Source organism: Mus musculus, chromosome 16 (assembly GCF_000001635.26).
Source record: "Mus musculus strain C57BL/6J chromosome 16, GRCm38.p6 C57BL/6J".
NCBI lineage: Eukaryota > Metazoa > Chordata > Mammalia > Rodentia > Muridae > Mus > Mus musculus.
In genome coordinates, this window is record NC_000082.6 from 89,069,501 (window position 1) to 89,082,088 (window position 12,588).

The following is a 12,588-nucleotide window of genomic DNA, read 5'->3' on the forward strand; positions in this document are numbered from 1 at the left end:
AAAGAAAAGAACGAGCATGCAGTCTGTGAGAATTCCTTGTTTAAACAATGACAATAGTGAGGCTGTTTCTTAATTATAGATAGAATGAATTTTGAGAGGTGCTGTTACTGTAGTTTGTCCCATCCACCACTGACAGGGCATTATAGTGATGGACAGATACAGTGCTCAGATAGATGACACTGTTACCCTTAATTCTTAATGAAAACAGTCTACTTTCATGTTATGTGTTATTGTGGTAATATGGTGCCCTGGGCTATGGTGGCCCAGGTTTCTGTGGCCTGGGCTATGTTTGCAGCTGTGACTGTGGATATGGTATCCTGGGCTATGGTTGTGACAGATATGGATACAGCTATTGTAGCCTGTGATGATATAGGAGATACTAGACCTAATGATTTTACTGAGAAAAAAAAACTAAGAATACTCCAGAACTTATCTGTTTCCTGATTCCGTGGCTGGGTCCTTCTCTTCATTTATTTTAAATAACAGTTATTCACCTTGACTTACTAGGGAAGAAAAAGAACATTTTAAACACTTCATCCATCATGCTAATTGAATATATGCATGAAATACATGCAGAAAGTCTAGTTTTATACAAATTTTTCTTTTGGTATTGTTATGTTACTATTGTTATTCTACACAGAATATGCTCACTCAACATTCCTCAAATGAGACTAGCTAATTATTTTCAATAAAAAATTTTACTTTGGCAGTTGTCCTGGTGCTGTAACATGATGCTTACAACATTTCTTATGTGTAAACCTAAGAACAGAGCACTCTCCACATGAACAGTGACACAAAAGCTTACATGTGAGAATGTGTTAATCAGGAAATTTGTTTTTAATGAAACTATAATTGCTTCAGTGATTTACACTGATCATCTTAAAATATTATTCCATATGGCAAACTCTTAATTAATGAGTAAAATCCTACAACATGCTCAGTACACAGGGCCACACCCACGTGGTTCAGAGCTTGGCTGTTTTATTGGAAGTGTACACTTGAGAACTGAAGGCCATGCCTCACTCTTGAATGTTTCAGTTCGCAATGTTCTCCACAGACTAGCACAGATATTAAAACCATATTTTGTATCATATAATGTAAAGTCAGTCACCCCAATAATTTTGTCTTTGATAGTCTCTAGTAATCGTTACTCCATTAACACATGGAAGTGTCAGACATAAAATGTCACATCTCTATTTCCATCTTACAGTGATTTTGCATTTTATGTTTAAAGCTGTTCTGTTGAAGATACAAAAACTTTATTGTGTTAAATATAGCTTCCATCCAGATCAAGAAATACATTTAGCACAACCTCAAAACCAAGTTCTTTAGGACTACTTTGAATTAAAATGTTAATATTTTATGATTTTTCACTTGAATTTATGAACTTTCTTCAAATGATTGATAGAGATATTCCAATTTTGGAATAATTGTGATACATATTACTACAAACTATTAATAGAGAAAATAGGTATGATCAGTGAAAATGTCAAATTTCTATTAATTTTAAATTTAAATTATGAGTCAATAAAAATATTTATGGACTTCTATAAAATATTTGAAGTTGTGTCACATTGTCTTATCATATGAAACATTAAAATACTATGTGCAGGTGTAATATTATATTTTTAAATGATTGTCTACAAAGATAATACAGTCCATCTACTATGACAGAGACATACAATAATTCTAAGGAATAAAGCTATTCTCAATGGCATGTTCCTGGTTCAGCACCAAGGACAGTTCCCGAAAGCCATAAAGCAAGTTTGTGTTTTCTAGATGAAACTGAGGAATTGAGTCCTGAGATTCCACCTCACACCAGTCAGAATGGCTAAGATCAAAAATTCAGGTGATAGCAGATGCTGGCGAGTATGTGGAGAAAGAGGAACACTACTCCATTGTTGGTGGAATTGCAAGCTTGTACAACCACTCTGCAAATCAGTCTGGCGGTTCCTCAGAAAATTGGACATAATACTACCGGAGGATCCCACAATACCTCTCCTGGGCATATATCCAGAAGATGTTCTAACCGGTAAGAAGGACACATGCTCCACTATGTTCATAGCAGCCTTATTTATAATAGCCAGAAGCTGGAAAGAACCCAGATGTCCCTCAACAGAGGTATGGATACAGAAAATGTGGTACATTTACACAATGGAGTACTACTCAGCTATTAAAAAGAATGAATTTATGAAATTCCTAGGCAAATGATGGACCTGGAGGGCATCATCCTTAGTGAGGTAACCCAATCACAAAAGAACTCACATGATATGTACTCACTGATAAGTGGATATTAGCCCAGAAACTTAGAATACCCAAGATATAGGATACAATTTGCGAAGTACATGAGACTCAGGAGGAACAAAGACCAGGGTGTGGACGCTTTGCCCCTTCTTAGAATTGGAAGTGGAACGCCCATGGAGGGAGTTGCAGAGACGAAGTTTGGAGCTGAGACGAAGGGGTAGAATGTCTAGAGACTGCCATACCCAGGGATCCATCCCATAATCAGCCTCCAAATGCTGACACCATTGCATACACCAGGGATTTTGCTGAAAGGACCCTGATATAGCTGTCTCTTATGAGACTATACTGGGGCCTGGCAAACACAGAAGTGGATGCTCACAGTCAGCTATTGGATTGAACACAGGGCCCCCAATGGAGGAGCTAGAGAAAATACCCAAGGAGCTGAGGGGAACTGCAACCCTATGGGTGGAACAACAATATGAACTAACCAGTGCCCACTGGAGCTCATGTCTCTAGCTGCATATGTATCAGAATAGGGCTTGGTCAGCCATCAGTGGAAAGAGAGGCCCATTGGTCATGCAGACTTTATATGCCTCAGTGCAGGGGAACGCCCGTGCCAAGAAGTGGGAGTGGGTGGGTGGGGGAGTGGGGGTGGAGGGCATGGGGGACTTTTGGGATAGCACTGGAGATGTGAATGAAGAAAGTAGCTAATTAAAAAGAAAAAAAGAAAGAAACAGAGGAAAATAAACCAATTAACTAATTAGTGCGGGGTATACTTATGTGATTTCCATGCTTTCAAATTAGAAGCACATGATAAGCATACCTATGAACGTGTGTTTGCAGTTATCTCTCCCGTGGTCCTTGATGACTTTGTCCAAATTACCTGCTCAACTCTGAATCCTTGCAAGAGGGGGCTTGGAGGAGAAAATAAATTAATAAACATTGTACAGTATATGATTTATCAATATCATAGGAAAATATAGAACGCCACTTCTCTTCACCCTAGGGTTAAGGATGCTAAATGTGTATGGTGGTTACGATGAAAGAATCATATTATACACTTAACTGAAAATGATTACACTGAAATAAATACGACTCCATCTGGGAAAACAAGTGTGAGAGTTTTCTCTCATACATGGATCCTAGAATACATGGGCATATTATACATATATGTATATATATGTCTATATATGAACATATATATGTATATGTGTGTGCATATGTGTATATGCTTATGTGTTCATGCATGTATATTATGTGTGTGTGTTTATAATGCTATGTATAGGCAAGTGTAAAAGTCATTAAATTAGAAATGGAATGATAAGGAATAAAAAGATATTTTAACATGGGAGAAAAAGAAAAAACCTGTCATACAGAAAGCATGAAAGTGGGAAGGAGGCTGATGGCTTAGAAGACAAAGGGGGTGAATGGGAAAAGATGGAAGTAGGGAATGGAGTGGAAAATAGAAGCGTAGGAACAAGCTATGTAAAACATTGACACAATCAATTGCAGGAACAAACTATGTAGAACATTGACACTATCAATCTCAGTACTCTGTTACTAATTTCAAGAGTAATAAAAAGACCGGTGTCTCTTTGAAATATAATAAAATTGCTTTTTTGAGCGTAATTTGAAAAATATCATTGAATCTCTCCTGTGTCCCTCTGTAATGTCTTTCTTGGAGGTATTGATTTATAGCTTCCATGAAAATGCAATTTTTAAATAAAATAGTATGTTTTTTTTTCCCATCATTTCCTTGGTTGAAAGGTACAACTTTGGAATGATGAGGAGAGTGCTAGAATCTTATTGCAAAACCGTACAAAAAAAATATCAGCATGAGAAACGCATATAACGGTGGTGTGCGGTTGCATAGAGGTCCATCAAGGGAACCGGCCAGCACTGAGGAGCATTCGTCTTATTTTGAAGTCTTGCAGTGTGACGAGTAGCTGATTATTTATTATTTATTTATTCACACTTTCCCTCCTTTAAGACATGACTCACATCTTAAAACATTTTCACGTTCTTTGTCTACATAGCACTGTTCCGTTTTAAAATTCTCCTGTGATTTCTCTAGTTTATACCACAAAGAATCTGAAGACTGTTTTCCCCATTCTACCATCTCTCTATGTTGGTTAGGGTGTGTGGAATCACATTTCTCATACATTCATATTCAGACCACGAAAAATGGCATAAATAATATTAGTGACACCTCCAACACTATTGTGAGCATTCCTAGCCTACCATGAAGTATTTCCTTTTGAATGAGCCAATACGTTGAAAGAATGCTAGTGCTCACGAGAGACAGGTGACTAAACTCCAGTTTTTTGTTTTGCTACTTAAATGCTTCCTGACCCAATATTAGGCTTCTCTCTCTTCTCTGTATTTCCTTTTGGACACCAATGGTCATGAACACTGAAATTGCCACAGTTAGCATGACAAAACTTGCTATTTTAATTTTTTTCTGAACAGCATTTGGGGGGATTTACACTTTGGGAATTCAATCTTCAGGAATCAGATATATCATGGCTACTTTCTGCTGAACAAATATATCTCAGGCCAATAAAGGCATTAGCAATGAAGAAAGAACTTATCATTTTGTCAGGAAAATCTGTAAAACCATGCTATTAAAAACAAGAATGAACGAATAAAGAATCTATGAAATTTAAATAAGCAATCTTCCAAAGTGGTACACTTAATTCTTCAAGTAATCTTGTAACTCATAAGACCTTCAGAGAGATCTAGTTGATTAGCCGTATAATATAACCTATGGCTAAAAATAAAGAGAAAATTCAGAAATGTTCCCCACTGCCTGCTTTGATAGTAAAGATAATCCTACTAACTATACTTGTGAATTATGTAATGCAGCACTAAAGAAATTCATCAATTTCCACATTACCCATCTGCACACTCATCCTAAGAGAAGCAGTGTTTTTATCCCCAATATCCTACTACTGTGCTTTATCACTAAACTCTACTACCCTACAAAGTGGACATTAAATCGTGACCAACAGCCATTGCAACAGAAGTAGAAATGGCGTAACACATACCCACTCTTCTTTACACTTTCAATATACTTTACAATCAAGAATTTGTAGGAATCAGGATTGAGCCTGATTTCCTTTTGTTTATATTTATCTGTCTGTGGTGAGTGGTGTTAGAAAAATATCCCAGACATGCTGTAAAACCTTACGACTTCTAAAAAATCATGATTCCTCTAGACTTTTGCAGCAGCTATCCTTGTGTTTAGCCTGTTCTGCCGGTGAGTCTTTTATGAGCATCTCTCGTTAGTCCACGATGAACACATAAGCCAAAGGCAGAGATGTTCTAAGCAATTCCTTCCTGGAAAATGCTCTAGAAAGGGTAGACTCTGTGCTGAGCTGTTAGATACGTGACCCCACTCAGCTTTATTCAGTTAAGCAGATATCTCATTCCCCATTTTAACACAAAATCTGTGTGTGAATGGCACCAGTAAATAATGTCTCATATGTTAAATTGATTAAATTAACATTTATCACTTATCCTGTACTCCCCTTAATAATGGTCTACAATACCCATAAGTGAGAAATTCTCCTATTTGTCTCCATATGATTTCTCTTTTATTTCCAGGAGAAGGCCAAGTAGGACAAGAGCCAAACCTTGATACTCATAACTGTTTTCCACCGGTATCCATATTTCCGCCTATTTCTATCGTTGGTCTCCTCTTTATGAGACATCACTAACTCATAAATGCTGAAATAGTGACAAGATTTTAAAATCAGAATCTTGAGCTGACTTAGAAGGTTTCTTTCTACTGCCTAACCCCCACAGTACTCCCCTCTCCAAAATAAAAACTGCTTTTATGCTGTGGGAAATGAAAAGTCATCAAAGCACTTACTCAGGTGTGGCGACTGAGAGCTAATTACCTGCCAGAGATGTGTCTTGTAGTGCAATAGTGATAAAACGTTTGTAGTAGAAACCACCTACTCTTGGAATGGATTTGAAGTCTACCACCAAGGAAGTAAGTCATGCTCTCATCCCATATAACCTGACAAGGGCTCAGAACTGGAACAATCAGTACAATTATTGTTTTACACAAAGATCATGTTATCAAACCACTTCTTGACATCTATGGTTATACCTATTCAAATGCACATAACATAATTATAAAAAATAGTCTGCTGGACTAAAGAGAGAGTTATCAAAACTTATAAAATGGCCTAGAAATATTTTTCAAATTATTCAACCTCTCTCTTCCTCTTCCTCTTCCTCTTCCTCTTCCTCTTCCTCTTCCTCTTCTCCCCTCTCCCCTTCTCCCTCCCCCCTCCCCCTTCCCCCTCCCCCTCTCCGTCTCCTCCCTCTCTCCCTCTCTCCCTCCCCCTTCCCCCTCCCCCTTCCCCCTCCCCCTTCCCCCTCCCTCTCCCTCTCCTTCCTCTCCCTGTCCCTCTCCTCCCTCTCCCTCCCTCTCCCTCTCCCTCTCTCTCTCTCTCTCTCTCTCTCTCTCTCTCTCTCTCTCTCTCTCTGTGTGTCGTTCTCAGCTCATTTGATTTTAATGAGGTTCATTCATGTTACCAGGATTTGAGAACCATCTTTTTGAATCTGGTGGACACTGTGTTAGATATACAAATAGAGACCACAGCCATCAATCACTCTTCTATGATCTACCAGTAGCCAATAGTTCATCAGGAAACAAGCATCCCACAGACTATTACAACTCTTAAAAGAACAGAAAGATATATCTTAATGTAATATGAGTTCTATCCTTAAAATCCTACAAAATATATTTTGAAGAAGAATTTCTGGAAAGTTTAATATGAGTTAACTTTTAGAGGATACCAAGATTGGTGTGGAAATAGATTTATGGAGATTTTATATATATATATATATATATATATATATATATATATATATATATATATATATATATGAGAAAATCCTTTTGTAATAAAATATTGATAAGAAAATTGTATCATAGAAATGGTTGATTTTAAAAATTACACAGGAATAGGGAAAGCCTATGGCAGAATATTGACACTTATTAAATCTTGAGTCTGTGTTTGTGAATCTCCACAATTTAATATACTCTTATACATGCATAAAGGAGTACTTAATAAAGCAAATGGCCATACACAGAAAGTCTGCAATGTAGATGCATATGTATACGTATACACACGCATATGTAATGGAATAAGAAATTATAAAACTAATATGCATTATAGCATTTACATTTTTCCATCTCAAGGCCCTTTTTCCTTTCTGAAAAAGATTTCTTTCAAAGTTCCACAATCTAATCTTAAGAAGAACATGGGTTTACATGAAAAATATTAATAAATGGTCTGAAAACTTGCTGTATTTTTGTAGACAATAAGAACTTATTGAATAAATTATGATTAATTATAGAGAAAACATTTTAGTTCTAAGTGATGGGAAAATTAGACTTCACTGGTATAAGCTTTCTTTATGAACTTAAAACAAAATAGAACAAAATTCATGTTCATGCACAATGAAATGTATCCATTCAATGGCACATGTGTGTGTGTGTGTGTGTGTGTGTGTGTGTTTGTGTGTGTTGTTTTATTGGTTACCTTCATTTTATACAAGATCTCACAGAAATACTTTGGAGTGCTCTCCTTTTTTTTTATTACATGCCTTGTCTTTGACATGGGGATCTGGAACAATTCTGTAAAGCTTAAACATTCATCTCATTCATCTTAAACAGAATCTGGAGCGCAGCTTCAGTGGAATGAGCGTTTGTCTTCACAGGAAGCAGTCTTTGAAATGATATTGAGGTAGCTCAAACAAGCAGTCTCCTCCTGTGCCACTCTGGTTTATCATACACACGAGCAGACATGCTACAGCCCAGTCGGCATAGCTACTTTCAAAATCAAGATAATTTTATAAAATACAGCCGAGTGCCAGTATCTATGATGTCACATCAACCTCAACCAGGCTTGAAACTTGGGACTTAGTTACTGACACAAGTGTACACACACACACACACACACACACACACACACACACACACAACCAGGCCATGTAATTTAAAGTGACTGACATGAAGAAGTTCATTTTCATCCTGTTTTACTATGGTAAGATTAGTTGTGTGTATGATAGGAGGTTTCTTGAGGGTAGTTTACACTTGTCCAACTTTGTGTATGTTTATGTATATGTTGTTTTTTGTTGTAACAACCTTTTTTATACTTACTCTTAGCTTTACTGTGAGAACTTGGTCAGGTTTTAGTGGGTTTCTGATTTTCATACTGCTTCTCAGTTGATTCACAAATCATTGTCTTAATATATACTAGGTTTTAAATATAAAGTGCCTATCATAGTTTTGAACATTTGCCTACCTCCCCCCCCCCCTTTTTGTGGTGACGTTTTACTATATTGGGAATTTTGGTGGCACAATCTAGCTAGAATTAAGTCACCAGGGTCATGTTTTTGAAGGCCATAACAGACTCCAGGTCCATTCTTTTTTCTGCTTCCTACCTGCAATGAGAAAAAAGCTATGCATGGTTGTGCTTCTATAGTGTTCTGAGATGCCAAATCTTTTAAGTTCAGAGTCCATTTTAGAGAACCTGCCTGACCTAAGTTTGAACTCAGGTAAATTGACACCTGGTACCTAGCATTAGTTTCCAAGTTGCCCTCCAACAAAACCAGTCTCTAGGCTAATCCCCAGCAAGAACAGCGTCTCCAGTTTACATCCTCAACTAGGCCAGTGTCTCCAGGTTATTCCCCCAACAAACCTGTACCCCTAGGTTACAACCCCAAACCTTGCTTAATGACCATCAATGCAGAAGGGAGCCGAAGTTAAGTTTATGACTTACAGCACCAGACAATTATGTTAAAGGCCATAGTGACTTTCCAGTTAGATGCTTGCACACATATTCCTTGCTTGCTGTTTACTAAAACCATCCTGTGTGATGGTGGTACATTGGGCAGGGCCTTGGAGAGATGCTGAGATAGCACAAATAGAATAAAGAACCTTCTGTGAGTTCCATCTGATTGGCTCCTGTCTGTTTTGGGAACCACTAACATTTCCCTGGCACTACAGTTCTACATAAGCTCATATGTCCAAGTGACCATGACTGAATCCTCTGATATCATTAGTCAGAATACACAATTCTTGAACTAAAGAGATGGTTCTGCAGTTAAGAGCATTTAGGAGTTCAGTTCCCACCACCCACACTGGGCAACTCACAACTGCCTGTAATGCAACTTCACAGAATCCTATGTACACAAGTAGCAGAAGCTCACACATCCATACATTCATACAAGTGAATAAATTTCTTTTTTAAAAAATCATACTCAAAATAAGCAGTTACTTTCATTAACTTTTTCTGTTATGAATTTGGTCACAAAAAAAGGAAAACAAAAAGAGGAATTCACGAAAATTAAGTTATTTCAAAAACCTCATAAATAATACAAGCCCTTTTATTTGTTTGTTTTTTTTTTTAGGTTGTTGTTGCTGTTGTTGTTGTTGTTGTTGTTTCTAACCCCATTGTATATTTCAGTTGCTATGAGGATTAATATTCCATACACTAATGCAAATATATAGAGACATTCATTCAATACCTTAGCATTAGACGTTTGCAATTAAATCACTTTAACAAGCTACTCTGAGAAAAACCACACTTTTAAATGTCTCCGTGACTTAGTGAGAAACTCTAGCACACAGTGCTGCAACAGAGAGAGTAAACAGTAAGAAGCAAATTCACAGTGATAAACAGTAACTAACACATCGTAAAGGTGAACAGATTTTATTTCACCTTTTGTAAGCACCTCTTCAGGATAAAATGGTGTTTTATTGTTATGGAGCATAGGAAAGTATGTAGTGTTAATTATTTGCATTATTTGGGAACACTTGAGTTATTCGAGCTATATACCTTTCTACACACACCTATCAGCCAAGACTCACTGTCCAAATAATGGCATTTTATCTAATGCTACCACTTTGATAAAGCTGTACCAATAAGTTATGGGTTTTGGGCAGTAACATATGATTACTAAAATTGGGATTAACAGTATATCTTTAAATAAACGATTGAAATTATATTTTAATACACACACAAATAAACTAATAACTTACAATAAAATATAGAATCATTCACCTGCATCTTTGTGGTGGCATTGTTTGACTAGTCGGAGCTGTAAGGTCCTTACAGCTCATGCATGTGCAATAAATAACAGGGCATTTCCCAGGTCCTGTGTCAGGCTCCCATGCAGACTGAGGAGGAAGCTTTCTTGCTAATAGACTGATGCTCAGCTTATGAACTTGTGCGCTGCTCTGATACCTCTGCAATTCCAGATCTCTCATCATAGACTTCTCATTTTCTAAAATAAAATCCTATTCGGCAGGTTCTCCAAAATTTTCCTCAGTATCTTAATCTATATTTGTGTGAATATTGGAATCAGACATCTAGATGCTCACTGAAAACGTCAACCTCATTCCTATGTACATGAAAAATACAACTCAGTATTTCCAGGGACTACTCATTTGTAGGAAGCATTTACAACACTAATTACTACTAAAAGGAACTAATTAACACCCAACCAATTCTATATTAGAGACTCAGGAGATATTCCTTGATAGAAAACTCATTTCACCTGTCTCTTCCCATACCTGATCCTTCCCCTTTGTGTCTCCCACACAGTTTCCTCCCCGCTCTACTTTCCATGATTATTTTGCTCCCCTTCTAAGTGGGTTTCTGGTATGCACACTTGGACCTTTCTTCTTTTTACACTTCCTAAGTTCTATAAATTGTATCATGGGTATGTTCTAAACTTTTTGGCTAATATCCACTTATTAGTAGTTACCACGCATGTACTTTTGGGTCTGGGTTACCCACTCAGGATATTTCCTAATTCCACCCATTTGCCTAAAATATTTATGAAGTTCTCATTTTTAATAGCTGGAAAGTATTCCATTGTGTAAATGAACCACATTTTCTGTATCCATTCATTTGTTGAGGGACATCTGGGTTGTTTGCAGCTTCTGGATATTATAAATAAAGCTGTTGTGAACATAGTAGAGCACTTGTCATTGTGGTATTATGGCACATCTTTTGGGTATATTCCTGGGAATGATATAGCTGGGTCTACAGGTAGAACAATTTCCAATAATCTGAGGAACCGCCACAATGATTTCCAGAGTGGTTGTACCAGCTGGCAATTCCACCAGCAATGGAATCTTCACACCCTCTTACTATCGCTTGCCTTTTTTTATTTTGGCCATTCTGATTAGTGTAAGGTGGAATCTCAGGGTCCTTTTGATTTCCATTTCCCTGATGATTAAGGATGGTGAGCATGTCTTTAAATGCTTCTCAGCCATTCAAGATTCCTCTGTAGAGAATTCTTTGTTTAGCTCTGTGCCCTATTTTTTAATTGGGTTATTTGGTTTCTTTGGAATCTACCTTCTTTAATTCTTCATATATTTTGAGTACTAGCCTTCTATTGGATGTAGAGTTAGCGAAGATCTTTTCCCAATCTGTAGGTTACCATTTTATTCTATTGACAGATTCCTTTGCCTTAATAAGCTTTTCAGTTCCACAAGGTCCAATTTGTCAATTGTTGATCTTAGAGCCTGATCGATTCATGGTTTGTTCAGGAAATTTTCCCCTGTGCCAATGTGTTCAAAGCTATTTCCCACTTTCTTTTCTATTATATTCAGTATATCTGATTTTATGTGGAGGTGCTTGATCCAGTTGGACTCGAGCTTTGTACAAAGAGATAAATATGGATCAATTTGCACTCTTCTACATGCAGACCACCAGTTAGACCAGCACTATTTATTAAAGATACTTTCTTTTTTCCACTTTATGGTTTTGGCCTCTTTGTCAAAGATCAAATTTCCATAGGTGTATGGGTTTATTTATGGGTCTTAATTCTATTCCATGGATGTATCTATCTGTCTCTCTACCAATACCATTTGGTTTTTATCATTACTGCTTTGTAGTGCAGCTTGAAATTACAGATGGTTATTCCCCTAAATGTTCTTTTATTGTTGATAATTGTTTTCTCTATCCTACACTTTTTCTTTGTCCATATGAAGTTGAGAAATGTTCTTCCCATGTCTGTGAAGAATTGTGTTGGAAGTTTGCTGAGGATAACGTTGAATCTGTAGATTGCTTTTGCTAGGATGGGCATTTTTACTATTTTAACTCTACCAATCAATGAGCATGTGAGATGTTTCCATCTTCTGTGGTCTTCTTCAATTTCTTTCTTCAGAGACTTGAAGTTCTTGTCATACAAATCTTTCATCTGTTTGGTTAAAATTATACCAAGATATTTTATAATTTTTGTGACTATTGGGAAGGATGTTGTTTCTATACTTTCTTTTTTGGTCTATATATCATTTGTCTATATGAA

At 36.9% G+C, this 12,588-nt stretch overlaps 1 long non-coding RNA gene across 1 annotated transcript in view; it reads right to left on the reverse strand.

Annotated features, from left to right (window-relative positions):
• The window catches only part of Gm41487, a 90,579-nt gene continuing 77,991 nt past the window's right edge, over nt 1–12,588 (reverse strand). The window contains exons 2-3 of the long non-coding RNA XR_876223.1: nt 3,068–3,158; nt 1–503 (exon numbers count right to left, since the gene is read on the reverse strand). This is a non-coding gene — a long non-coding RNA (predicted gene, 41487). The remainder of the gene's footprint in view (nt 504–3,067; nt 3,159–12,588) is intronic.